The following is a 27,995-nucleotide window of genomic DNA, read 5'->3' as shown; positions in this document are numbered from 1 at the left end:
GTTTTTGCAAGCCTCCGGTTAAAAAACCAAAAAGTGGTCTACTAGATTTTCGTTCGATACGAAGCACTACCGTCCGGGCTTTGCCTCACTTTTTTCCAGTACATACTCTCCCCCATATACCTATACATTATATAGATATACGGGGAATATGTGTATGGAATTAATAACTCTACGGATGGTGGATGAGACACAAATTAAGTTCGTTACAAAAGGTGGTGTAGCAGCGCTCGAGGAAAAATCCAACTCCAATCTGAGATGCCTTTTCAACCAGATTTTATGTTTAATTACAAACATTATCGGTACATGACTCGTTCCACAATTACATTTCAGGTAATTTTCTCTGTATTATTTATATTGATTACTAACATTGATTCGAGCCGATTACTTTCTTGGGGAGTGTTCCTTTTATTTTATCGTTCCGATAAAAAAAAGTTGATGATTTTTACATGTTGTTGAATTCGTTCTTTTGTTCTACGAGTCTGCAAAAAATGGACGAAAAAATTGTTGGTTTTTGGTGAGAGTGTATTTTGTTTTTCCTAAACTTAATCAGGTTGATTAATCGCTGTAATCAGCTGTGCAGAATACACGGATAGTGGTATCCGGTGCTGGAACTACAGAACCGGAAGGACGCTCCCGTGTCCGCCTTCAGTTTCGTCGGATTCGTTGAGCTCCTCGCGTTCCCTCTCGTTCCCGCTCTTTTTATGCGTGCATCCTCGGTTTGCTCGATCTATCAAAATGTATGTGTCTGCGTGCGCTATACAATGATATATACCGGTAGAGGAGCGGCTAAAATAAAGGTCGTGAGGGGCCACGCGAGCCAAGAGGTGAGGCTGACTCGAATCCACCACGATATCAGTAGCCAGTATCCCCGGTGCTTTGGTCGGTAGACATACTCGTATTAAACAATCAATTGTGACGTTCCTCTCTTTTATCGGATCTATCTTAGACCTCGAACGTGAATAGACGCGAATTAATGAAATTCTGCTATGTACGATAGTAAATTTGTAAACACCTTGGCGGATCATCGGTGTTCGAGCTCCTCGAAAGTTCATCATCGAGTCAACATAAATTTTATAATGTTTCCTCGGTGAAGTACGGAGGGGAAACAGTTTAAACCTTTTTCAGAGCAAAATACGCGATTTAAAAGTTTTTATTCCAAATTTACTTGGAAATTACAATGTTTTTGGTAAAAACTTCAAAATGGGTGATATAGAAGCCTAATACACTATGGTGTCTTAGTAATTTTTACAATTTTTTTTCGCTCCGTGTACTTGGAATCACGGTCGGTCGATTCGTTCAATTTTTACAACATTCGTGTGTTCATCAGAAGAAACTTTCTTATGCTTTTTTTCCTTAAAAGCCTTTTTGCTTTCGTAAATCGTCGAGAAGTTAGAAGAATTTTGATAAAATGTTGACATCGTCATTGTGGTTTGAAGCTGAGAATAAAAATCGACGTAGCACATTCGAAAGCTGTGGCTACACAATAGTAAAAGTGTCTGCAAGACTACATGCGGAGTCGAATAGCGCGAGCTGCCGCAACTATTCGTCGTATTTCCGTTTCTTTTTCTCCCATGCATAATGAAGCAGATTTAATATTCGGGTGATTATAAGTCCTTTTAAAACGGTCTCCCGGAGTGTTATGATGCAGTAGGATGAAAGGGTGAAATGAAAAAGATTTGGCCGAGGGAAAAATACGAAAGAGAAAGAGCGAAACAGTTGCACAAAGCGGACACGCGTCTCGACTTTCAGGTTTGCCGCACTCTCTCGTCACACTTTTGCAAATACGTATGAGCAATTAGACAAATGAAGGAACGAGACAAGTGGACGACGTCGTTGCGTTTTCGCTCCGTTTAACAGAAAAAAAGCGTTAAAAAAGTCACCGAAGTGTTCGCACGTATGGTGAGACGCATGGGACTCTCGACTAAAGCAGCAACTGGTATGCGATTTCAACCCATTTTTCAATTAGTTACCGTACTTATGCTATAATTATCTAAAAGAAAACGCAATTTTTAATAAAATTCGAATCATCCGGGGATAAAAAAAAAACTAAAAAACTTTTTTTTTCGATAAGCGAGACCTCGGAGCTTCTAGCACATCTCGTCCTTGTCATTCATCCCTGTCGCTCCCTCTTGAATATAACCATAAAATAAAACTCTCATTTCTATCCCCTTTACGAACATCTACGTAAATTTTTCCAGCAAACACTCATTCTTTGTCGAAATTCAATGTAATACAAGCCTCTAAAATATATTCACGAACTAAGCTGACCGTGAGCGTGGAATGTCAAGTTACATCACAAGATCACAATACCCTCATGATATTGAGAGCACACGAGATCAGTTGTTGAAAAACTAGAAATTAATTAGTAACTTCAATCGAGGTAAAGCACGTCATCAGAGAAAGATGTCGGAGCAGAGAGTGAGGGGCGCGAGATTATTCCTATAAATTGCAAGGGTCAGAAGCTTTTTGAAGGGCGCATGCATCTCACAGAACGACGAAGGATTGGCTAGCTGATCTCTTCAAGCCTGTGGCTCGTGTCGTACGTGTCACGTACATTCGAAAGCATTACGGGATCGTAACGACATTTGTCATTTGCATAGACGCGGTCAAAGCCGAATTTACATTAGGATTTCTCGAAGCTTTCATAGCGCCGAATGACCCCTACCTGCAGAAGCTACCAGTTTTGGCAAAGCTGCTGGAAGATCCTCGCGCCCCGGTTGCTGTATATCTGTAGACGAGGAGGTTGTAGGGTCGTAAACCTTCATCCCCGCGATATGAAATATTCGCAAGGAAGTGTCGTACGTTTAAAGACTACGCTGAGATGAGACGGGAGGGTTATCTGTGGAGAAAAATATGACACATAAATCCAATTTTCTCTATTTCAACTACTGCCTCTATTTATATGAATATTTCACACAACTAGAGAGCCTTTTTAGCCTTGGATTTATTGTTATTTCGAAGTCAAAGCTTTTCTGCGAACCAATGTTTGGAAAACCATTTCACATTTATCGCCAGTTCTTATCTCAATATTTCTATCATTTTTATTTTTACGTTTATTAACCGTATTCCATTGAGACTTTTTCGTTGTGAATCAACGGAAATTAATCGATGAGGAAAATTATCGATCAACCAAAAATGGCGATACAAAAAATTTTGGAAAAAAATCTGAAAAAATTGATTTACTCCAGAACAGATAACAAATTTTTATTCTTTGGACTACCAATTTTAAGTCTCACTACTTTAAAGTTCCGGCGTACAGTGTGCCACCGTTTCGAAGCCTGCCATTTTCGGAGGAAAAATTGAATAACTATGCGAAAACAATTGGAGAAAAATCGTTCTAAAATGTGTCGAATGTTCGCAGTATTCAGTTTCAAGATTCCATCACTAAATTCTCACATCGTATTTCCAAAGTCTAGAAAGCGAGTAGTAAAGTGAGAAGTTCATGGAAAATTTGATATTTTCGAAATTACTTGCTACTAAAAAGAAATTGAAGGAATGAAAACGAAAGAAGCGAAAAAAGCTGGATTTTAAAACTCTTTTTTAAATTGTTTCCCAATGGTTTCTCCTTTTAAGATATTTCATTTTTCGTCCACAGCGAAAACTTACAGGTTTCCTAATACTTTTCGTCAAGTTCGTGTTCGTATTATTAGTTTGTGCATGAACATCTTCATTCGTGTGACCAACGATCAGACAGAAGAAGGCTCTCAAACGAGCAAACCAATTCGTAAATATTGATCATCCCACAATCTCGCTTTGCACCTTTCTATACAAAGAGAAAGAGATTGAAAGAATATCCATCAGGAAATAATTGTATTCATTGTTCTACTGTAAGAAACACGAATCAGTAGGATGGCACAGTAAGAATCGATGCACCTGAGTATCATTACGGGTTGTCGCTTCCAAAGAAAATGGATGCTCGTACCTCTTACCAGTTGATATCGAGAGTTGTCTACATCCTCGAATACAGATGTATAAAAATATAGGATAAATTGGTGCTCGACTTGCACCGGTAGCTCGCGACATCGGAGCAAAACTCGGCGTTCGGGAGGCTGTTCTCTGGTTAGGATGGAAATTCAATTCCACCCCCTGTCATTCCTCATCATCCTTGTACTTGCATCTCTCTCGCAACCGTTTCGCCCTTGCTTTTTATCCTCCTCCGACTCGTGTCATTCGAACTCGGTCCAATTCTTTCATCTTCCTCTTCCCTTCATTCGGAAACATCGAGCCTTAGGGCCTTTTCGAGCATCGCTACGGCGAAAATCACCCGGAGAAAGCAATAGAGAGAGGGCAAGAGTGACGGAGAGAGAAAGATTAAATGAAACTATGCTCGCTCGCGTATAAGCTTTTCTGTTTACGTCTGAACCTTATCGTCTACTCCTTAAACTTTACAATTAAACACTTTATGTAGGTCGACGTTTTACGTGCCTTTTTATACCAAGTACAGGTTCTCTTGAGCAGGCCATTTCCGTGCTTCGTAGATTCACGCGCGCTCGATAACCGAAGATAAATGATTGACGACAAACAATGCTGAGCTTTTTTGTCACTCACTCCCAAAACGTTCGATAAATTCAGACCATTTTTTGCCCGTTTTAACCGAGTCTCACGGCTCGAACGATACAAATACTTGTCTAAGATTTCATAGATTACAGTTTGCCTGCAGCACAGAAGAAAAAACGAAGGAAACAGCTCATGGTACGGGCCGCGTTGCTCGCGTACCGCAATCGCGCATTGGCTGTGTGAAAAATTTGAGGAGTGGGGGTTAATTGCACGTCGGATCTGACTTATAGCCACTAAATCAGTGTCATCCGTGAGACCCCTCTCGGCGCGAAGAATTGGAAGAGATTCTTCTCTCTAGTGAAGACCAAAGTGAAAAAGGATGAACAGGATAGAAAGAGTCCTCGACATCCTCGCATAGCAGGAACTTTGATTCCGAGAGGTCTAAAGAAATTTTCATTATTTATTTAATTCATCTAGCACTTTGTTGAAACGCGGCAAACTCCAATCGAGATTATCCTTTGTGGGTTGAATCCTTTCTGAGATAAACCAAGTTGCGAATTTCAGGAACAATCGTTTGAAATTCTTTAATGCCAATTAGGCAAGCCAACCCGATAATTGGCTCGAGATATATGCACGGGTACGCAGATCTCATTGAGCCGAAATACCGTACTTGAGTTACATCGTGTAAGCCCATAATTTAATTGGTACCCTCATTCAAGGATCCGGAATCCTGTTGAAGTTGTTAATAAGGAGTAAAGTTTCGAGGGCAACCGTATTTTTACAGGAAGTACGAGCATGTTTTTCTCAAAGAAGCATCAAAATTATACCAAGTATTGGAAACACACTCCGAGCCCTGAACTTACAATTTTTATGAAGTGTGTAATAAAATATAATTCAGACAACTGCATTGACATACTCGCGAAGTTCGGAAAACTAGTTCGCTATCGAGGATCGAGGGAACTTTATGAGAACAAATGCGGCGAGCAAAATGTTTGCCGAATAATTAAGTGGAAGCGTATCGCCATTCGCATTGAAAGGTCCTTTGAAATCGGGTTAACTGGACTGCACGCTCGTGTCGTCCATTCACCAATAATGGAATGGCGACGAAAAGACGTGGGAAGAAGGAAGGAAGTGAGAGGTTTGTCGAAATGCCGAACAATTTTCTCGAGAATCCGTGCCCGAAAAATCGATTCTTCACTTCGCTCGCGCGGTTCGCCCGCCGGTCATGTCCGAAACGGAAGAAATTCTCACGCGACAAAAAGATGGTTTTAGTGCGGGAGAGAGAAGCATCGGGGGCGAAAGGAACGCTCGGAGCGTTCGAAAGAGATACGGACAGTTAAGGGAGCGATATGGTTAGGATCATAACGTTATGGTGCTGATAGTTGGTCGGACGGAGAGAGTCGAGGGATTGGAAAGGTACGGCCAGGTGGGAGGAGAAAACGTTGTCCGTTTATACGTTTTGCGATCTAGCGCTGTACACGCCCTTAGAACTGGATTGTACGAGTGCACGTTGATACATATCTGTGCACTCCAATTGCGCGTTGTTTTCCAAAGTTTCGATTGTACAACTGTGATTTCCTGGCTCGTAGAGTCAGAGGGAGAGGCGAGGGAAGAGAAAGAAGAGAGAGAGAGTCGCACAAACCCAAGCGAACGATTCTCGTCTCGCGGGCCTCCCCGTTTAACGACCCCGTTACTAGCAACTCTATACACAAACGGACGAACGCGTATCCAGACATAGAAGAAGAAACACTAGAACGAGGACGAGTCGAGCGAACTCTATCGAACGATATTTCTCTAATTATCTCGAGCCGACGCTTCCCGTGCCCGCCTCCTCGTTCCCCCAAATTACGCTCGTCGCTTATTATGAGCATAAACATCGCACTCCCGAGCGCAGGGAACGAGAGGAACGCACCAAGAGAAAGCAGGGATACACGCCGCGCAACTACTCGTTTTATTATACGAGCCTACGATTATACGAAAAGTAGAGGCCACTAAAATAAAAAGAATGAAAGAAGGTGAATTATTTTATGGGAAAGAAAAGGTGCGATAGAGAAAAAGACGGAAGGAAGAAGTTGCGATATCCGCTCGACCGAAAGTTCACCATTTTCTTCGTTCTCGTGCACGCTTAAAACTTTCGTGAATTTAAGAATACGGAAATCCTGATTTCCCATTCTGTTACAAGCTTCGAGCAGGCTTAAGAATATTCAAGTTTTCACATTTTCATCCGCCTATGAGATACGTATTCGAGGTACGTGAGGCCGACGGAAGGAGCCAAACAGAACGTCAGAGAATACGACACATCGGGTGGGAAACGTTCTGGCAAATGGAAAAATTAAATTCCTTGGTCTTCGCCAGAGAACACCGGTGAACGACGTAATTACGTGTAATTTATATTACTCGCCATTGACATGCAAATTTGTGGTACGACAAGGTGGAACGGGTCTACGAGGTCTCAGGTGGAACTGCTTTCGCCTACGTAAACACATACATAGATATGAGGCATTCCACCCCATTTCACGAGATCGTGACCCCAACCATTTTATATTTTACTCCAAATTTTCTCCCAAATAGTACACCGCCGGGAGAATATCTACATCAATTTACAGATTTATATCTCCCACCTGTTGGGAACTACAATTTTCGTAATACTCAAATTTTTGATGCTTTGGGGATAGCTTTTGGGATAGTCCGAGTATATTGAGAAAAATCAATTTTCTCATTTTTATTGTTTACTTTGCGATCATTTTTCTGCAGTTAAAATCGGTGTTTCGAGTATGATTTCTCGATGGGTTTCCCGTCAGGGACCCGATAGGAAAATCGGGACAATTTCATTTGAAAAAAAATGAACATCGCAATCGTCAAAGGAAAAAAATGTGCTTCAAACGCAAAAAAAAACCGGCAACAGTAACGGTTCGATTTCTTATCATGAGTAAATCCATGAAAATTCGTACAAAAATTTTGATTTTTACATTTAGCCATTGACTTTCCGAACTTTAAAAAACCAAATTCTTAATCGAATTTTATATATCCCGAATGATTATGATATAAAAATTTTGATATCGATGAGAATCCTGCATTCCCATGGACCAATATTGTGCGAAAAATAATTCAAGAAAATGATAAATGCTCGGAGCCTCGTGATACAGCATGGAATGCCTCATACAGATGTAGATATTTATGTATGCACGATTCCACTGACTTCCAACAAGCAACCCTTCAAGCACAAGCTCGAGTCACCTCCAACGTTCAACAGCTCAAGCCGCAATCTCGCTGCGTTTCTCGTCAGTGTATCTGTAACGACCGTGAATCATTGGGTGACTGTGTTTGCAGTTTCTCAATTGACTCTCTAAAAGACTATTTTCTTTGGAAATAAAATATGGTCAATGTCACTGTTGGAGTCATCTTCTGACGACAATGTTATTGCAATGCTATTAAGGCAGCGGGCGAAAAAACGTGATTTTCTTGATTTTTTTTCTTCGTGAAAATAAATGTTTATTGGAAAAATGTGAGCGACATATTCGTTAGTATACATATGGCCATGTACTCGTACAATTTTTTTGCATCAATAAATTTCTCGCAGTGGCGGAACTCCGGCTGTATTCCAGTAGCACCTTTTTTAAGCGTCAGTTGCGGTATGGACATGATAACTAAAAAAACTATCAATCCGATCCATACGAAATTTATACCACTTATTTATTAAAATAATAGCTTGGGCCTGGACGAAGGATTTGTAAAAATTTTGATTAAAAAAAATGGCGACAGTTTTAACAAAAAATTCATTTTTCGAGGTGCTAAATTTTCGGTTTTTTGTTACAATTTTTTTCAACAAAATACGAAATCCTTCGTCCAGGCCTTAGTTATTATTACAATAAATAAGTAGTATAAATTTGGTATGGATCGGATTAATAGTTTTTTAGTAATCGTGTTCACCACAAAGGTATTTTTCAAAATCGCGTTCAAAGATTCAAGGATTAGACGGCCGCGCGCACTTGAAGAATATGGAATAAAAAAATGTTCGATTCTTTCGCCCATCACAAGTGTACATAAGGCCTTCAAGGAAAAATCAAACGGATCGTGACATGAAAATTGTCCATTGTAAAAGCCACGTTTTCCATCTGAAAACGTATATATTCGAATATCAATGCAGCAAGCAAACATACTAAACTAAAATAAACGCCCTCTCGTAAGAGAAGAAACAAAACTTATCGAAAATAAGGACGAAAAAAGTCAAACAATTCCCTGACGATTGAGCATCATTTTGGTTGAAGACTGCGCGCGTAATATATCGTGCGAGAGTTTGATACACAAAAATGGAATGTTCGGTGGTAACACCTCGTCAAGCTATCGGAGGATAAAAAATATTAAACACATGGTTAGGTTAAAGAAAGGGTAATAAGAGAGCGTGAGGGGTCAGGTGGAGGAATGTGGTCGTGCAAGTCTTTTGATGTAAACTGAAATACTGAAGCCGAAACAACAACGGCATCACCCAAAGGAATATCGCCACAAAGTGCTTTTGCCCGGACATATTTTCAAAGTAAAATGAACGGTGAGAAAAAGATAAAGAGAAAGAGTGGGAGAAAGAGCATGGCCAAAGGTTGGTGAGACACGTTTGTATGTATTATTATATGTACGTACGTATGCATATATAGGAATATAAAAGTTGTGTACACGAGGCATCGCCACCTCGTCACTGGTATAATAATCGGTGTAGCAGCTTTCCAGCACAAGAGAGAGAGTACCCAAGTAGATCGGCTGTACGAGCAAGCTTAACGACATAGCCCAATGACCAATTATCTTTGTATCTTTGCCAATGTCCAACGAAGCGAAACAGGGAAAACTCTATGACAGAAGAGAATTCTGTCTCTTTCTCCTCTTCCTATATTCTCCACATGCGAAAAGGGTTTTGGAGATATCCGACGAACGAATAGACACCTGATGGAGCGGTTACTCCGATTTTTTCGTCGATACATCCCTCTCGCTGTGCATATTTAGTCAGATATAAATATAGAAAGACACGTTGCCACGGGGGCTCCACGCCCTCGCCTATCCTCCCGGCTTTTCTACGAATGTGTGCGTCTATGTGTGCTAGATTCCTGTACAACTATTTTCAGCCTTTTTTACCAGTGGCTATAGCCATCTTTATTTTCGTTCAAAGAGCGATCGACCAAAACGACCCGTACCCAGCTTCGATGGCCACAACAACGATCGCTAAACTTTTGCTTTCCGGACAAATACTTCTGAAAAGGCCAATATTGCCTTTTGCCATTATTATTATTATTCAATTTATTTCGTGATCAGATATCCAGAGATGGGACCAACGAATTGAGCGATTCATCAAATTCTGGCTGAGACGAATCCTCAGTTTTAAGAAAAGCTTCATACTGAACGAGAAACCACGAACTCGGTGGTGGATTTTCGAGAGTGCAACGAGAAATTCGGTCGCTCACGGGCCCCGGATCCGCCAGGATCGTCCTGAAATTCTTTGGACAGCTGACCATTTTAATCATTCAACTCGCTCCGGTTGTTCATGTTTTTTGGGATGGTAACGTGAGAAAACTGCGACAGAGATAGTCTCGCGAGCTCGACAAAAGGCCCTGGTCCCAGGCTCACATGCCGCTACCTAATTCCAAATTGCTTTTGATGGCGTAGTCGTCTGGGACTCGCCTTTCCTTGCTCTTGCTTCTCTACGATACAGACATACTGTATACGCGACCGAGTGAAAAGCACGAGTCAAGCATATCCTTAGCGCTTCTAAAGTTACGTCCAAACAGTACGAAGGATCACGATTTTCCTAGCCCCCATTGTAACGATACCCAGCTTAATACCGTCGTAATTACGTGACGGTAGAGCGGGCTTAGCCGATCCTTATTTATATTAGGTGAGGGCGACACGTTCGTTCGACCCCGACATTCAATCAGTCTCGTACATGTGCCTCTTCGTAGGAATGAAACTTCATTTGGCGATATTTACAGATCAAATGTCTTGGAAGAACGCTCCTCGCCGTCCGGACGTTCGCTCTCGACGAAAGTTTTAATCGATTAACGAATCAGTGGCAAAGAAATCGCAATGATCCAAAAACTCTTTCAAGATTTGAAGTAGAAACGGAAAACTTGGGAAGATTAAATTGACACAGAAATACTAGAATTTGAGAACAAAGACGATAAAATTCTTAAACTACCTTAATTACAGTTACGAAATGAAAAAGCGCAGACAACCAGTGAAGGCATTGGCACACGCAGTTGCGGTCTGAAATAAAAATCACTGCTTCCGAAAAAAGGAAAAAAGAAAAAGTGCGTGCGCGATACGCGAAAGCTTTCGATATAAAAGCAACCTTTACTCTATATATGCGTCGACTCAAGGCTAGTTGCGTGTATACATAGAGAGATGAACACGAGGAAAGTGCGAGGGTTGAAAAGAGAGGAAGAGGCAAAGCGAACGCCACGGGGAGGATGAAGAAAGAGGCGGCAGAGAAGGGGATATCGAGACTGAAGAGCGCAGACTCTATGGACCAGAAGAAGATCGACAGAAGGGCGAGAGAAAGAGAGGGAGTGAGGGAGAGGATTGGTGACGACGTCAAGAGGCTGAGTACACTGGGGTAGCATGAACGGGGATGCTAGAGCCAAAGAGGGAGAAGAAGAATCGCAGTTACGGTTTCTACGAAGGGACACAGGGGCAGAAGAGGGTTTGCCGCTGGTTGACGATGGCCCAGGCTGGGTCGAGTCACACAGTCACGCGCCGAACTCACCGAGAGACGCATCGTCCTTTCCGGGCGAGGTCACTAGTAGAGAGAGCGAGAGCTCGTCCGTACACTTTTTCACAACCTTCCACTCTACTGAGTCATCTCGTACGTTTTTTATCTTTCTTTTTCTCTCCCTCTCTCGCTCTCTCTCTCTCTCTCTCTTTTTCACTTTTCGCACTCGTTCGTTCATCACCGTACGCCGCAATTTCCACCAACCGAACTTTTTCACGACTTGTAAACATACGCAAAGAAATCACGTGTGATAGCAACGATGGGGCCGGACAACTCCGAACTTTTGAATTCCGTTATCAAGCACTCCGCGGAAAGAGCGACGGGGGAGAAACCATTGCACGACAAACCGATCCAGAGGTCAATGCAGCCCCTTCAAACAGGTCAGTCTTTCTCGCTCTACTCTAATAAAATTTTAGACCCGCGTGCATCCTCCCGAAAGCTCTTGTGCAGTTTGTAAACACATCGATCGAACGCAATCCGCTGAAAACTTCTCTGCTCTTCGCGCTCCATAACGATAAACAGTCCATCGAGTGACGCGCGATTTCAAAATTTCAACAGTTCCGTAGACTTTTTTTCAAACCAGACACCTCGAAATCGATTCGTTAGAAATTTCCCGCCACCCTATTCTGACAACGAAAAAGGCCGATTTCGCTCTGAAAATTGTCTATTTTAAACGGAATTCCCAAAATCATGTTCTCATACAATTTCTCATACAATTTTATCGATCAACCCACTCTTCGAAAAAGCAGCTTCATTAAATGCTGCTCCTAATTCAACCGCGTGATCATTGACTCAATTTTACTTTTGTAACGTTAAATAAATTCGTACATCCACAATTATGATCGATAAAATGCCGACCAATTAATCGAATGGTCTCGGACTCGAGCAAAGGCCGAGAAAAAAGCATCAAAGAAAAATTCTCAGCAGAAGAGTCCTCGAAATCTCGAGTGAGAGTGTCGAGATGAAATTCGATCTTGTTTTCGAACGGGAAAAGCGAGTAAGACTAAAGCAAAGTTCCCGCTCTCATATTATGTGATACAGAGATCGATGTACGCGTCATTGTTAAGGAGCATATTTCTATGCTTAATGTACCCTCCTAAATGTATACGAGGCATGTGAGAAGGGGGTAACAAGGGGATAAATATCTCATATCCGCTAACTGCGTGTTAATGTCTCGTTAAGAGGATTAAGTGCCAATTAATTTCTTAGCCCCCCGCACGCCGAGTTTGAGAACGCGCGCGAAGGAGCAGGGAAATGTGTCGCGAAAGGACGCGTTATGAAGAAGAGCAGAGTACGGAAACTTGGTATTCGCGGCGTGTGCGAGAGCGTTGAAACTTTTAACTCGATAAGAGGCGATTAACGCTCGAGCCTCAGACGATAAACCGTGACAAGGACAATTGAAACGTCAAAATCAAAACCCTCGAGAGTATAACAGCTCCTTGGGGTACGCGCGATCCGAATTACCGACAAACTTTTTCACTGTTTACTGCGTACGATCGGAGGGGATGAAATAATAATGATAAAATCATCAGATTTGTCACCGGCGTTAGAATCGTAAGAAAAGCAGCATTTTCGCAACTCATTTTTTCTTGTACCCAACGAGAAAATAAGGCTCTGTGCGACACGGGACAGAAAGGGCACCGCAGCCCCTTGGCATTAAACGCAATTGGCGCTCATTTAAAAATCCCATCAAAAACGCACTTGCTGGTATAAACCCATATCTAGCAGTTCCACTTTCCTCTCCTCTCTCACTTACTTTCGCTCTCTCTATCTCTCTCTCTCGGACATTTCTCCGTTTTACGTTAGTTACCAGAGCGATTTTCTCGCTCCTTCCTGTAAACGCCACTCTACCCTTATACATTCGAGCTTCTCCGTGGGGAGCCCGAGGGCGAGACAGAGACGAATCCTGTCTCGTGATTGGATTGGAAGCTCAATTTACCCTACCGTAGATTCTCTGGACCTCTCCATCTTTCCGATTTATATATACGGATACATCTATATATACGTGGGAGATAACAAAATCACTCTATAGCACGCGCATTCAGATCTAAGACCTGCCAATTTTTTTCCCCGCCGCGCACCGCTCCCTCCTCTCTAACGCCCTCTGATAACGAAAGTTAAAAATTTAATCTCCCATCGCTAAAGCCATCATTGAAGAGAGTATTACGCAAATTCTAATTAACCAGAATAACTCTCGGCAGATAAATCATTATCATTTTATTATCATTATTATTTTATTAAATTTTCAACATCACCGAATGCTGGAGCACCAAATAAATGTGTCATCGTCGTCAGAAATATTATCGACTGTGAAATTGTTCTTATTTTAATTCGATATTCTGTTCATGGAAACACGATTGTTGGTTTTTTTTTTTTTAATGCTCCACTGTCAACTGCCACTAGGGAAGTGGGCCGCGGAACAAAAGGACTATTTATTGTTGCTTTACTCTCGAATGAATCTGCAATAAAGATCTTTATTTCCAAGCTCCCTGAACTTTGTGGATTAAGTTTTTCGAATAACTCCTGAGGATAAAATACGTGTCTGTTTTGAAATATTGCTGGAGTATCTTCATTTTTCAACGAATCAACGTGGGACGATTGATAGTTTGAAACAACGAATTGTTTGTGCCAACATTTGGAGGAGAAACAACAACGGTGGACAGAAATGTATTTCGAATAAAAATACTCCCGGTAACATTCTTTTATTTAAGAAAAAGATTATTTATTTATAAAAACAATGAATCGGACTGTTATGCTGTCGAAAATATTGGTAATCATTTACGAAATCGTTAAAAATTTTCGTCGATAGCCTCAAAGCCCCAATGAAATATTCGTCCGATGTATTGTAAACTAATCGAATATCATAAAATATTTACATCTCAAGTATTCTCCCCGGTGATGAATGAAACATTTTATCAACACCTGAACGCATGAGTTCGAAAGGGCAATGAAAACAAAAGAAAAAAGTCGAACTGAAAATGTCACCAGCGTAATTCCAAGAGAACCATCGCGCCCAATTTGTTCATTCTTTTAGAACAAGATGATAATCCGGTTACGGTTGCTCAATTAGTCATTGTTTCATGACCGAATGACGTTCGCGAGGATCGAACGAGCTAGCGCGCATTTACTGAAAATAATGTACTAGCTCAAAAATGAATTTATTGACTATTCGTTATACGTCCCTGGCCGCTTCTCATCCTTTTCGCACATTTGTGTTTTTGCTAATGCAGTACGGACCGTTGAATCTAACAGGAATAATAAAAGCTCGTGCAAATATACCGGTAAGCTCATAACAGAAGTGAATCATTCGATGATTGCGATTCGCATGTGGCAAAATTCATTTTCCCGATGGACTTTCTACGTGAAATATGCTTATATGTTCGGATACAAAGTAATAGTAATAGTACAGTTATATGCACATGCACATGAAAATTGTGAGCTGGGTTCCTTCTCCCTCTCTCTCTCTCTCTCTCTTTCTTCCTCTGTTTCACTAGCTCATTCACTTTCTCTCTTTCGGCCAATGAAGTGCGCACTAACGAACCTATTGTTGGTAGCCGGATTTTGTTTCCAGGAATCGTTGCGATTACGTCCTTCGGAGGTCAGCTATCATCCCGTGCCAGAATATCGAGCCCTCGCGCTCGAGCCTCGCAAAACTTTTCAACGGGATTATTAAAAATTCGTGGCACAATCCTGCATGAAGTAAAAGCGGGGAGACCGACGTATTCTGCATACGGGAACGGTTATGGGAATTTATTAGGCTTTACAATCGTTATTAATCATGATGAAAATCTTTGCTTTTCGAACGAACCCGATTTAGGCAGGTTGGCGTTAGTTGCAGGGAAGTGAGAAGGGATTTGAGACGAAAAATCGAAGTGCACTCGAATGAGTGGAAGAAGACAGCCTCATTATGGACAAACTTTCTTTAGCGATACTTCACGATAATCGCGTTTGTATTCGATAATCTCTGCGAGAATTAACATTCTAGAAACTACGCAAATGTTTGCTACGCTGTTCATCTTTACATCAGTTAATGATCTATATGATTATAATAACCAATTTCGTCGAAGCAGATTTTCCCATAGCGACCCCGTGCACTCCGGTTATATTCAGGGGAAATAAAAAATCGAGAAATAATGAGAAAAATGTAGAACGAGATTCTTTGGATTTGTTTGGGAGCGATCGTGTGTGGAAATGGCTTTCCACACACGAGATTTTGATATTTTCTGTTATGGTAGAACATCATTTCAGAGTTCTTCGCAAAGGGACGAAATCGACGTTCGTTGACGTTGCGATTGATGGCTAGCCTCGACGCTGTGGCGAGACAATCCCTTGTGAGCCGATGTATAATTAAATGATTCGAGTTACGTAAACACCGAAACTCAACATCAACCTAAGCAGAAGCCTCACCAAGAATTTTCGAAATTGAACTATTCCGACGCGGTTCGACCAATACCAAAATAGCTCCTCAGTCCACGCAGTAACAGGGCAAAAATGGGCGGACAGAGCCTCTTTCTCGGTCAAACGATTTCAAAAAAATGTACCCTCGAAATTTTCAGTCTTTTCCCACTCACGATGCTGAAATCTCAACCGAAACTGGCAGAATCTGTCAACTCTTTGCGCATACGGGTAATCTTTTCTTCTATCCAGTCCACCTTTTGATTGAACTGCTAAAAAAACACGCGCACGCCTGATCAAAACTTTTTCATAGCCCCTTTTCTCAATCACTTCCAGACTGAAGGAAGGACTTTTAAACCGTGCACTGTTTTTCGGAAATTTTTAGTACTTTTGTGATTTGAAGGTTTGGAGACATTTGGGGTGACCACAATTACCAGCCCACTTAGTACATACTTAGTGTGCATATCTCTTTGCGAAGAATTCTGTGGGCAAGAGAAAGTTATCGACATTATAGAGACTTCATCCGTGCCGCACTTTCCTCGTCGACTTTAAACCATCCTCGTTGATATTGCATGCCGAGAGAGGAAGAAAGAGGGACGCTGTATTAAATCTTTCTGAAATATATATAGGCGTGGCTATATCTATATAATTGGACAACAGTCACCTTTAGCTCGCCGCATCCCTTTCACCCTCGAGTTTCCAACGTATAAAGTATCTTAATCTTCAATTAACGCGATCTCAACTTAATTATGACTTAATTGGCATTGGATAGCGTTTCAGTGGAAGGTCTTCCGGAAGAGTTCCGACAGCGCCAGCTTTTCCGAGGCTCTGTATATCGCTCCTCAGCCACGATTTTCTCTCCTAGTAGCAACATCAAACAATCCAGAAAATCGATTTCGTTATATCGCTTCGAATCCAAGCTCCTTAGAGCTTTTTTAACGACGACCAAACACGTATCCAGTTGTTTCCCGTCGGCCATAATGCTTGTAAGAATTTGTCTCGGAAGACACGGAGTGTGTTTTAAAAACGCAAAGAAAGCCTGATCCTAGAAAGGCGGGAACGAAATATTTATTGGAGTGGAAATAAATTTTTCGGAATCACGATTCCGAGAGCATCGTTTTTTTCATTTATTACGAATCAAAAGCTTCAACTGTCGACGGTGGAAACTTCTTCGTTTCTAGGGCCAAGAAAAAAGAGGGAAAATCTGCTGAGAGGATTCGCACATTTGCCAACTGCATCCGGGCGACGGCGACGACGATGCGTCGACGATCGTAATTGCGCACCCGTCGGTAATCGAACTCCTCGTCCCCCCGCCGCTCTTTTTCGCTCGAGTCGCTCTCAGGCTACGCGCATCCATACATATTGCTGCTTAAAGTACAAGGAATCGCCTTGGGAGACTGGCCAATCTCGGCCAGCCGAGATTAAGAACCTTCACGAAAGCGACGTCTATCGCGACGCTTAAATAGTTTCGTGCGCTATTTTCTCCATGCATATACATGTATACGAGCCCTTTCGAAAATCCCTGGCGCACGCAGGAGCCCGGAGATCCTGTGGATATCGCTCTCTCGTGCATCGGCCCAGGATCTTTCATCTTGTACTCCAAAGTGTCCGCTCCCATTTTATACCCGACGAATATCCGTCATCCGAGACAAAAACGAAATTTTAATAACTACGTTTTAATCTCCCAGTCTCCCTTGAATACTTAATCCACGATGCGACTATTTGAACATGAAAAACTTTCGAAATCTCCGAGCCTCCCGATCCCGCGAATTCTCCGAAATTTCTTACGCCCCAATCGCAGGTACCCGTCACAATAAAAAAAGCCTTCATTCAGTGATTCAGTGCTGAAGGGAAAAAAGTTTTTGCCTTCCCTCCGAACGCATGCGAATGAGCATTTCGAAGGAGTCAATATTTTTTTTACTCCTGCGAAAATCGCGAATTGGAAGCTTAAAGGAGGGTCCTGCTTTAGCGAGTCAAAAAAATCGATTGTTTTCGGGAATGTTTTCAAGATACACCTTTTCGGTACAGTTTTAAGGATATTTTAAAAGTACAAAAACACTTTTTTCATGTGAGAAATACTAATTTGTGCATAGTTTATGCGCAAGCTCTCATTGTCGAAGTTTCTCAGCTACGTACAATGTGGAGATCATAATTATTATTGTCTGCAACAAAAATTCCAAATTCTTTTTCCATTTTCATGTATTTTCCTTCCATGTTTTTTTCTACATAATGAATAAATCTAATCGGCAAAAGACTTTTATGCTTGACGACTCGTCAAACACAACGCCGGATACAGAGAGCATGGAGATTACACTCTACGAAACTATTCACACATAAGCGTACGTGTATATTCCACTGTACAGCTATAATGCACAGGTAAATACATAAGTCTTGGATTTTGTCGGTAAAGTAAGGGTTCAGTTATCAAGAGCCGAGCGGCAGCAGCTCAAAGCCAAGTATTTAGCTATGTACCATGCTATGGGAAATTGCACTGTGGGCGCCTAGTGCGTATTATTGGGGCACATGAGCCATGTGCCATCGTCACATTTACATGAGCGTACTATAGTTGTATATTGATACGCATATGTATATAGCAGATTAGTGGGAACCGGAGTATCGGTCGAAACCGGAGAATGCAATTCAGTTGGAAATGCTGTTGAAATTTCGGTGGATTTCTACCCGGGATTTTCAGCAACGAAAATCTCATTTTTCGAAATCTTTACTTTTTGGATTTCCTTTATTTTTCGATGTTTCGTTCCAACGGCGGTATTAGGGCACGTTTTTTTGGGAAAGCATGTCTACGGCTGGGCGCTTCGGACGTCAGTTTTTGTCCGGATTAAGGTCCATCGAGTTTGCTGCGTTATCCAATTTGTAAAAAGTGAGTTTAACTCGAAGATTCGTTTCTCTCGCTCACAATTCTCGATCAATGAGCGAGTGTCAGGAAACTGGAAATTTCGAACTTTTATGAATGATTATTCCTCGATACACACTTGAACCGCGGATTGACTCGGCTCTCGTAAAATAGAATTGCGCGAGAAAGAGAGAAGAGCGTGCTAACTGAATGCTGCAAAGACGTGACCTATTCGCATTCACACTCGCGAGTGGCATCCGCGTATAGCGCCACAGTTTAAATGCGGGGTGGGGTGTCTGGGTAAGGGATTAAATTCGTGCTGAAAGGTAAGCTGAGAATCGAATTCGCTGAATCGAGAGGAGACCCGCCGAATGCCCGGCTCGTGTGAACTTGGCGCCTTCACGGCTACGCGCCGAATGCACTCACACTTGCCGAGCACGCGTGTAGCTCTGTACATGATCGTAGGCGAAGTGAAAATCTCGGAGAAAAATGAGCCTCGGAGATGATAAGCCGAGAGTTAAGCTGCGATTAAATCTCTCATGCCATTCCGTTAAAATCGCTGGATACGGAGGGATGAATGCGCGCAGAAAGAATATCCACAAAATTCGTGTTCGAATCATCGAATTAGGAACCTCCGAGGAAAAGTAGTTCGAATAATATTCATCAGTTCTCGATTCAGACGAGATTCAGTGAATAAGTTATTGTGTGAAAACGAAACAACAAAATCGAGTGTGTCAAAACTTAGCTTCATTTCCGTAGCAACAGTAGGACAAACTTCGTGCGTCGACTGTTTCAATATAAATTCAATTTAGTCGAGGAAATATTAGAACCGAGAGTGCAAATGAGATGAACGGACGGTCGGAGCGAATTGCTACAATTCGTTACGACCGAGCGAGAAAGAGTGCATATTCGAGCAGCGAAATGTGGCAGTAGCCAATAAAATTCATGGACCACGGCGTTGTGAACCGTTAAGGGGAAGTGCACGGGTTTTAAATTCGACTGCACATCGCTGGTTCCGGCCGAAAATATGTGATCGAGAAAGCCCATCGAATAAAATCTGTTTCTATTCGCGATCAACGATTCATGCTCAGTGCAGAAGCAGAGTCTGGATAAACGAAATTAAGCAATCTTCCTCTTGATCTGATCCGCGATGCGTCATTGTGTGTTTTCATTGCTAAAAGAAATTCCGTATTTATTCCATTGGATAAGCGTTTCTTTGGTCGATTTTGATATGTATGAAGGAGGAAAAGTGTGTGGAAAATGAGACGTCGTTAAGGAGATAGCTGACGGTGTAGCTAAAGGGGATTTAATAAATGAGAGTGCATGATGAAGGGGCGGCGAGAGGGGCTTTGGGGAGGAGTAGCTAGTGGAGTGCTAACTGATAGGGATAGAATTCCAAGGGACGTCGGGATTCGAACGCTTGGAACGCTCGGTCCAGGGTGGGACGGCTCTTCGGGTCCACCGAACAAGAGAACGAGCCAGAAAGATAGAGAGAGAGAGAGAGAGAGAGAGAGAGAGAGAGAGAGAGAGAGAGAGAGAGAGAGAGAGAGAGCACGTACGTGAGGGAACGATCGAGCAATAAAACCATGCTCTGCCTCAACTAACCTCGCACCTCCCGCTCTTCCCACCTCAGGACTATCAATCTCGTCACTTCATCACAACCTCTGGCACAACTTCGAGGTACATGTACGTACACCTTTGAAAGTGTGTGCAATCCCGCTGTGTGTGTCATCCGAGTGTGTACGCGTACGTGCACGCGCGCACGTATTTTTGTGTGTCTATGTGGGGGACCGGCGTGCAACGAGATTAATGAAAGGACGTTCAACTATGCCACGAAAGCAAAAAAAACGCTTTGTCCCTCAACGAGGTGGCTTCAAATTCTTTTAGAATATCGAAAAAAAAAAACAACGTGGAATAAAAAGATTTAAAAATAATGCAACCGCATGTTTTGTTTGCTCAGGATGAATAATTAATCGGTACAACCTACGTGGATTAACGATTATAACATTTTTTATAAGTTACTGATATATTCTGGAAAAAGCGAAACGAAACTGGACGAAATGTCCAAGTTTTCTGTACAGAAAAATGCGAAATTCAGCGAGATTGGAAATTTTCTGATACAAAATTAGGGCTAGGCAATTGAGCTCGATTTTCCAAGTGCGGAAATGTTCACCCTTGCAATAATGTCATAGAAAAAAGATCGATTTTCAACAAACTTGGGTATAATGCGAGAAGCAAAAGCTACTGATACACAAACGAAAATCCCAAAATATCTTTCCATTTTTCTTAGGCCAGCGAATGAAAGCGTTTGAGAAAACGATCAAATTGGAGACAAAAGCTTCCGAAATGAGAGTATGAAGTTTCCTGTTATTTCACAAGAGCAATTGAAGCTCGAACGACCCCTCGGAGGCCGAGCTCATAACTATAGCATCTGAGGCTTGGAAATGGTGTCCGGATAATACGTACCAAACTACTATACTTTTTTCGCCCTCTCCTCCACTCTCTACGAGCTTCTTACAGCTGAAGACAAGACCGCAGTTAGCGAGAATGCCAGTTTTTTCGCTCGTAAATTGTTATCGGAGTCTTCGAATTTCTTTATAATTCTCTCCCATAAATATTTTGTTCTTTTACCATCCACTGGCGTTACCCAAAAGTGTCTCTTCATTCGGAATAAATCAAATTTCTCTCTCTCTCTTTTCCTCTTTCCCTCGTGGTATCAACCCTTTCGCAGCTATTACTGCGCAAATGTGGTCTCGACTGTCTCAGAGTCGGTGCGGTTCACCTGTGCATCGTCTGCTCCCCCGACCATTTGTACTCCCTCGCATCAAACGCACTCGAATCCCCAATCTCTATCCTTCACTTACGTAAATAAAGCTGTAAGTACAAATGCAGCGCACAGCGAAAAGGCATCGATGCATGAGAGGAGGTTCGATAATGCTCTGTGCCAGTGTCACGTATGCACCGTCGTCACTGATTTACCCACATAGATATCCACACACAATTTGACGCGGCTGCAACCTTTAGCGTGCCAGCGAATAAACACGCGAACTTATTACGGAGTCGAGGAGCAAAATGACCACAGCTTACCGCAATAGCCTCCATTCCAAGGGAATAAACGCCATCTGCTGGAAAATCTCTTTTTCCTCAGGTACGATCAACTCACGAACACGTATGTGTCTATATTTACTCGTTCGCGAATATTTTTATGGGCTGCACGAGTCTGACTAGTTGAAGGCAACTCCGCGCGGATTGACGACCACTTTATTGCCCTGGCCAGATACCTTCGACGGATACTCCGGATATGGGAGCTATTGAAATCATTTTGCTTGCGGAGGCATGTAAAATCTGATAAATTTTGATAATTGAACTTCATCTGATTTGGGAAACTATGGAAGTCTGAAAAATTTGTGTTGGCTCACCATCGAAATGGTTGTTCCACTTGTACCTTAAAGTTATTTCGTAATTTTCCCTTTTTGACTAGATACTCGAGTCGAACTGTTGTTTTCGGATTCGAAAGCCCGCAAATGGAGGATTTTCACGTATCGCTCATTTCACAACGTTAATGTGTTTGAATGCAAAATAAAATCTTCGTCGCAATACGAATCCGAGCTCCCATTCCGAGGATTAACAAATTTGAACTCGAAAATTGAATTTGAAATTGACTAAACACAATTTTTTTCATTCAACTTTCTAGTTAGTAATTCAATTCTAATTTTTCACCGTTTATCGAATGGAAAATTAGAGTTTTCGGGGTACAAACCCTAACACCATGCAGAAGATTGCTTACAACCATCGTAACTGATTCGACGAATAAGCTGAATAAATTCCGACAATGAATTACGCAAAGTGCTCTCATCCTAAAAATGTCATCCTAAAAATAAATAAAAATTTCGAAAGATCAATCGCATAAATATTTCAGTACAGAAAATTCCTTTTCCAGCGCGATTGCGTACTCCATTACGTTCGATTTCGGAGCAGGCTCAAATACCACAACAAAGTGAGGGCTTTGAAGCGATTGTAGAGCACCGCGATTATTCGAAAATCACAGATGCGCAGGGAGCACGAGAGGTGCTTCGAATTAATATATTTCCATTGATAGGGCGAGTAGAGTGGAAGCTTCGAAAGATATGACTATATCGGTATCATGGGACTCGAAATAGTGGTAGGGTTGACCGGGAGACAGCGTTAATCCGGGCTGTGTGTTCATGAAAGTCGTAAAGTCGATAAATACACGGATATTCGATGTGTAAACTCCAGCCTAAAGTTCGTTCTATCGCTTTCCTCTGTCTCTCCCCCTCCCCCTGTGCCGGCCTGGAGCAACGTGCGTAGAAACACACACGTCGAGAGGATAAACGACATTATAGAGGCGTATAGTTGTCGGGGCGCAGGGAGGAAAAGGTCAACTGGGAAAAATGAATGCTGGAAAGGCTGCTGGTGAGAATATAGACGCTCATGGTGCTAGGGTTACGCTTGACCGCGGATAAAATCGTACTAAATGACCGGTTGATCCTGGGTAATCCCGGTCTGCATTGCCAGAGCCTAACAGCTCCCATGCGCTTCTATATACTACCAGTCACTTGTGGATATATAGCCACGACACGTGTAGTTGCAACGTATGTGTTATGGAATGATGTAGTTACCGATGTCCTATAGGCGCACAACAGTAGCTACAATAGCTCCGAACATTTTCATGCTAACGGGTTTTCCAGAGGCTGGGAGTTTCTACTAACAAACCCATGCAACCCCAGATCTGAGCTCTCTCTCTCTCTCGCTTTCTTTTTTTTCTACATAATCTGCACAGGCGTGTATGGATATACGGAAATAGAGCTTGTGTCGCTGGCGCGCGTTGGACAAAAACACGTGCACAGGAGGGTGGCCTCTGGACAAAAGAGGCGATCGACGCCTCTCGAACGTTGCTCATACGCCCTTAAGACCGGGAGGGATCGATATTTATGGAGCTTGGTGCGTGTGCGAGCGTGAAGATAAATCGATGGGAAACGTTGCTCTATGAACGAGAAGTGGAATATGTGGCTTTTTCGTGTAAATACGCAACGGCCAGGTATTTACATATGGCCAAATGCAGAGTAGTACGGTTTCGGTGAGTTTACTACGGTACGATCGATCGCACAACAGGTTATACTCACTCGTAGTCGCTTAGTCCAGTTTTGCGTTGAAATAACGCTCCATATGAGCCCGACAACGGAGAAGAGACAGTGAGCCTACATTTTTTCACCTTTTTTTTAATTCCACCCTTCGCATTACCAGCATCTCTAATTACTGCTTGGATACAAAGTTACCTTCTCAGATTTTTTTTCTTCAAAGTGCTCTGCTCTCACTTTTTGCTTCCAGGCCTCCGTCTTGCAATGTGTTACCTTGAAGTTACTTGACAGACATCCTCGCGCAGTGACGACTTGGAGAAACTAGTCCTCCAAACGTGAGGGGAGAAATGTGTTTTGTAATTAAAGTCTCGTCGAAGTTAGATTACGGACGAATTTCGAACGCCCTCTTTTTAATCTCTCTCCTCATCTTTCTCGCTTACTTCGCCTTTTACTTACTGATTTTGAGCTTCTTCCCTCTATCTTCCTACTCGCTTTTCGAGCTACTGTGATTTTTCGAACGTTTATTTCAGTAGGATTATCGTTGTTGGTCCCCAACAACAACCCCCCAATTGCGTCCCCAGAAAATGTTTTTTTAAAAAAAACGATAGTGAAATCAAGATCGTGGATTCTTGATGTTGGTTCCGCTGAATATGAACTTTCCATCGACATGCAGATCATCAAAACGTGCTTCATTCGAGTATTTTAAAATGGAGACAGCAATTTTAAAAAAACACAATTTATTATCAATTTCATTTTTGAATCTTCATCAATGTTGACAACACGGAGAAAACGAAGCCGAAAATTCTAGAGGAAAGTACCAGTAATAAGAATTGTTCTATTCACCATATAGTAAAAAGACCTTTTATTCAAAAGAAAGAGTCTTTTCTCTATAAATATAGCAAAAAATGTTTTCAGTCACTTCAAATGTTTATATTGTAAAATATGCTCGGGCAACCCTGATAAAAACGATGTATGGTAAAATGTCACGCACGTATTCGGTGTATACTCGTGTATTTATTATAGAATTTACTATGGTGACAGTGAAAATTAGTGATTTACAATAAATTTCCACTTATCAGTAAGTGCTAGTCTGACACGATGAATAAGACTCGAAAAAAAACGAAATATAGTTCTCACGTGCATTACTTTTTGTTATCTACATAAAGTTGTTTAGAATTCAAGAGACGAAAAATCGGAAAATTCAAAAAATACTATGCTGTTTGTAATCGGTGGTTAAATACTTTGAAAATTCTTGAAAAATAATATATTCCTCACTTTACAAAACGAATTCGTTTTCTCCGTGAAAACATTGAATTTTCAGATTCTAAAAGTGATCATTTTCTTAGCATTCTGAATTTACGCCCTCAAAAAACATGTTAAAATTGATTAATTTGATTGTAAAGTACAAGCGATTGGATACAGTGCCTATGGAGCAAGCAATAACATAATTTGACTTATTCATCGATCAAACCTACGAAGCTGTTCATCTCAATATCCGGATAAATTTTTTTCGTTGTACGTTCAAAGTACTGCAATAATATTTGTGAGCATTATTTTTTCATATGTCGTTAGACTTTAGAGAAATTTAGAAAAGTATTTTGGAAATATGAGGAAAATGGGCGAGCGTTTTTTATCAAGGCACTTTGGGGCCGAAGTTATCTTCAATCGTTTCATTTTCTCTTGCAATATTATTACGATTGTTATGATGATTATTATCGGAGAAGGTTTTGGCAGAAGGTTCGCCGATTTGACTCTCACGCTTATACCTAATTGGCGTTACGTGCAGCGAATTTTTACGATATGGGGGGGGGGGGGGGCTAGAGAATATGTGAAAGAGAGAGAGAGAGGGAGGGAAGATTCTCAGCGAAACGTATAGCAGGAAACGATTTCCGTAAGGCTGAAGGGGACCTTTGGAAATGAGCATTAAAAGCAAATGTGACGGAGAGAATCGGCGTGTTCCGGGTCGCAGTTATCGCATTCGTGGCCCCGAGATTTTCGGCCGTAACTGGACGCGATGCTCCGATTTTTTTGTCTCTCAAGTGACTACGCAAAAGCAAAAAGGCTCAAACGTTGGAAAATTCGGAGCTTTCGCACAACCGTAATATTTGGAATGCTCTTCCCATCGACCTCGACTGTGTTATGTGCGTGCTCGTGACATTTGCATTCTGCATTTTAAGGGCGCCAAACAGAATTTCATGGACATAAATTTATTCAACGTGAATTGTAAAAAGCTTCGCGACACGGAGAAATCGTCTGACGTTTTTCAGCAAAAGGCTTCTCGAAAATTCACCTAAGGATAAATATGGAATCGTGAATCGTTGTAGGCATGCTTTTCTGTGTCAAAGTCAATTCAAATATTTTGCATTTTGAGCCTCATGCGGCAAAATTGAATAGTCTTTTTTCTGGCGTTATTTTTCTAATTCAAGAATGCCCGATTGAATAGAAATAAAACATTTCACTCCACCGAGCTTTGTTTTCTCATCAGATTCATCGATTTCACTATCAATTTTCGTTCTTTTTTGTCAGAGATTTTCACTCACATTCCTTGAAATATTTTTACCATAAATGGGCAGCTTTTTTCCTTTTAACAATTTTGCCCAAAAATGTTCGTCCCCCCACCCCTCATAAATCATTTAGCTCTTTCTTATCAATGAAAGTAAAAAAATTCACCACTCCCATCAAAAGATGTTTCTATAATCAAAGCCCCCTGAGCTCGGCCACCCACAGCCCCTTAAGAGTTTTAAAACTTTTCAATAACTCCGATGAAAATCAAGCAGCCAAACCATTGGATAAAACGAAAGTCATTGGTGCAGCATGAAATTACCTTTTATTGCCGGTACCCGCTCTCGCGAATTCGCCTCACGGTGTTTCTGTCTGAATAATTTTACATTTTTTTGGAGTTGATCCGAGGCGTATATTCGTCCAAAAAAAGTCAGCCCATTATAAGTCCAGTCGACTACCAACATTCTATAAAAGAAAAAAAAGAACAAAAAAAATATTTAAAAAATCGTACATCTAAAGCGCCCACATGTTGTGTAGTGAGTGATGCAAATAATACCCGACGAAACTCATGTCTGTGCCATTCTGTCAGCCCGGATGAAATTTGACAGGCGCGCGGTTGGGGAAACGCAACTTTTGCGTGCCTGCATCGATATTCTCCCTCGCCAATCACGCTTTATTTTTAACGTGGATGCTCGATCAATCACCTCCACAAAATTCCAATAGATAAATCAATATCTGCATTTGAAAAAAAAAAAAAAAAAAAACGATACATAAGAACTTGTGTATACGAGGCTGTTTGCAGTATTTTATATCTCCACGAAACGCAGCTTTTGAAAAATCATAACGCCGTTGTTTTAAAAGTTTTTCAATGAAAATAAAAAAAGATATTGAAATGAAAAATTTCATCTTGAAAATGATTATTTTATTTTATTATTTTATTTCATTTTGAAAAATTCTATGTCTAGATTTTTTGTTCTTGATCCATCGAAGGTTACTTTTGCTTTAATGATCAAAATATCGATTCGATCGTCTAGTGAGTTAGAGCACTGACAGGCACGCAGCAAATCAAACCGCCATCGTTTCAACCTTCCCTCCGGAGAACCAGCATCAGAGAAAGGGTTGATAAAGGAGGATGAGAGAGAACTAGAGATCTGAGCTTGAGATGAAACGACAATTGCATCATCGTGAAAATATACAGTGCAGAAGAAATGTGCATATGATCAAAGGAGAGAGTTTATAGTTGAATTTCTTCTGCACAGTGCCATAGTCAGGCTATTGAAAGGGCATGAACAAAGTTTTCCTGCACTTTCAGCCGCGTTTCAATCATTCGCTGGTCGTTGAAAAAAGGGGTCGAACCGAATTCGATGACGTTTCGGACAAGACAAAATAAAAGTGAAAGCAACGTGATCTAACAACCAAAATCGACTTGTGAAAAATAAACAGTGTTTTTGCTCATAAATTTCGAGCACCCTCCAGAGGTCGTCATTTTACTGAACTTTTTTCAAGAAACTTTTGTCAAGTACTCAAGAAACTATTATTGAACAAACAAATGTTTGTGTTCTGTTGAGCCCTGATAGAAAATTCGAGACTGCCCGAACGCAGCAGTGTCCCAAATAACAAGTCCAAGCCACCGCGAACAACTTTGAACTAAATCAATAACATTGAACGAAATTTCCGCAATAAGTTTTCCGAATCCCTTTACACGGAGAGAATTAAACGGCAGCATTTTGTGTGAAATTCACTGTTAAATTTACCGTGTTATATTCGACTGCGGGGACAAATTAACGAAAAGCTATTCATTTTTGTAACGCACTGTAAAATTTCAAAGATTTTGCGGAATTTTCAGTTTTATGACAGTAAATATTGCAGATAGGGCGTCAAAATTTACTAAATCCCGCTA

General features: G+C 41.4%; 1 long non-coding RNA gene across 1 annotated transcript; it reads right to left on the bottom strand.

Annotated features, from left to right (window-relative positions):
* Positions 1-322: 322 nt before the first annotated feature.
* LOC122408659 (uncharacterized) lies at positions 323-26,699 on the bottom strand. The gene is made up of 3 exons (XR_006260512.1): positions 26,652-26,699; positions 26,418-26,560; positions 323-2,839 (listed from the first exon to the last, which is right to left on the bottom strand). It is a non-coding gene; the product is annotated as an uncharacterized lncRNA (long non-coding RNA).
* Positions 26,700-27,995: the final 1,296 nt, after the last annotated feature.

Source organism: Venturia canescens, chromosome 1 (assembly GCF_019457755.1).
Source record: "Venturia canescens isolate UGA chromosome 1, ASM1945775v1, whole genome shotgun sequence".
NCBI classification, from domain to species: domain Eukaryota; kingdom Metazoa; phylum Arthropoda; class Insecta; order Hymenoptera; family Ichneumonidae; genus Venturia; species Venturia canescens.
This window is presented reverse-complemented; position numbering and strand designations above follow the sequence as displayed.